The sequence below is a fragment of the Theropithecus gelada genome, chromosome 15 (assembly GCF_003255815.1).
Source record: "Theropithecus gelada isolate Dixy chromosome 15, Tgel_1.0, whole genome shotgun sequence".
Taxonomy (NCBI): domain Eukaryota; kingdom Metazoa; phylum Chordata; class Mammalia; order Primates; family Cercopithecidae; genus Theropithecus; species Theropithecus gelada.
Window position 1 is genome coordinate 47677777 of NC_037683.1, and position 1943 is coordinate 47679719.

Consider the following 1943-nt stretch of genomic DNA (forward strand, 5'->3'; position numbering starts at 1 on the left):
AGGTTCTGCAAAAAGGGATTGTTAAGACTAGAATTTGGGATGCCTCAATATGAAGAGGTTAGCCTGGTATACAGTAAGCTTTTCTGAGCACAGAGAAGAGGTCCCAGAGGGCTGGTTTTGGGTGCCTTCTGGTTGGGGAGGCCCCTTCTAGTTGGTTTGAGGAGGAGGGTCAGCAGCCCAGCTGCTGGGGGCCTGGGAGAGCTGAGCTGTCAACGGCAGGGAGGATCGGGGTGAGAAGAAAACCAGGAGCTATGCTGAGGGAGCCGCGGAGTCAGCGTTATGGTTTCTAATGTCTTAGCCCTGGTTTCAATTACCCCCAGGGTCCCCAGGGTTCCCCAACCACTGCATGCTCCTGAGCCTGAGGAAGGCTCAGAACTCTCTTGGGAAGACCAAAAACCAGGGGCTCAGGGATGGAAGTCTAGGGGCCTGGGAGGAGCTTTTTGATTCTTCTGCCTGGCTGAGAGAGGACCCCAACCCAAGCAGGGCTCCAGGGAACAGCAGGAAGGCTGGGGAAGGAGGGGTCTACACTCTACTCACAGGCCCCTGTGGAGGAGTCTACACCAGCCTGTTCCATACCCCTAGCTTTGTCCCCTTGGCCCCACCCCACTCCCAGCTGCTAAAGACCTGAGCTCTTCCTTGGTCCTCCCAGGCTGCTTTCTGGCCTCATGCAATCCTGATTCTTCTATCTCTAGGGCCACTATACCGTCCCTGTCTTCTGGAAGTCCCTCATCTTTCCTGTTTTATTTTTATTTTATTTTATTTATTTATTTTAGTTTTTTTGAGGCAGAGTCTTACTCTGTCACTCAGGCTGGAGTGCAGTGGTGCAATCTTTGCTCACTGCAACATCTGCCTCCCAGGTTCAAGCGATTCCCCTGCCTTAGCTTCCCAAGTAGCTGGCATTACAGGAACCCACCACCACACCTGGTTAATTTTTGTATTTTTAGTAGAGATGGCATTTCACCATATTGGACAGGCTGGTCTCCAACTCCCGGCCTCAGGTGATCCATCCACCTCAGCCTCCCAAAGTGCTGGGATTACAGGGGTGAGCCATCGCTCCTGGCCCTTTATTTTTATTTTTATTGATTTATTTTTGTTTTATTTATTTATTTTTATTGCTCCCCCGGCCCCCAATTTTGTTATTGTTGTTGAGACACAGTCTCAGTCTGTTGCCCAGGCTGGAGTGCAATGGCACAATCATGGCTCATATCAGCCTCTACTTCCTGGGCTCAAGTGATCCTGCCACCTCAACCTCCTGAGTAGCTGGGACTACAGGTGTGTACTACCACACTCAGTTAATTTTTGTATTTTTTGTAGAGACAGGGTCTCAGTATGTTGCCCTGGTTGGTCTCAGACTCCCAGGCTCAAGGTAATCCACCAGCCTCAGCCTCTCAAAGTGCTGTGATTACAGGTGTGCATCACCACTCCTTTCCTCTCTTTTAATCATGGGTTCCCAGAGTTTTAGTCTCAATCCTCCTCTCCTCTTCCTTTCTTATCACACCCGTTCCCTGTTCTCTGATCTATCTCATCATCCCCTAGCACCATCATAATGCTCAGGTTAGTCTGAAACTCTAAATGCCCAAGCCTCCAGCACATGCCGGGCATAAAGGATGCTGGGAACTGTTGAACAGGGGCTACATACCTAGCTGTCACACCACAGACCCTCCAACTGAACATGTCAAGTCCCTTCTCTGTCCCCAGCTTGGTGAATGGTACCATCATCTCCCAGTCTTTCAAGCCAAAAACATGGGAGTCGTCTGTAGTTTTGTACACAATGTTCCCTCTAGACCTGGCACACAGTAGGCATTAATAAATGTCTGATGGCCGGGCGCGGTGGCTCAAGCCTGTAATCCCAGCACTTTGGGAGGCCGAGATGGGCGGATCACGAGGTCAGGAGATCGAGACCATCCTGGCTAACACAGTGAAACCCCGTCTCTACTAAAAAA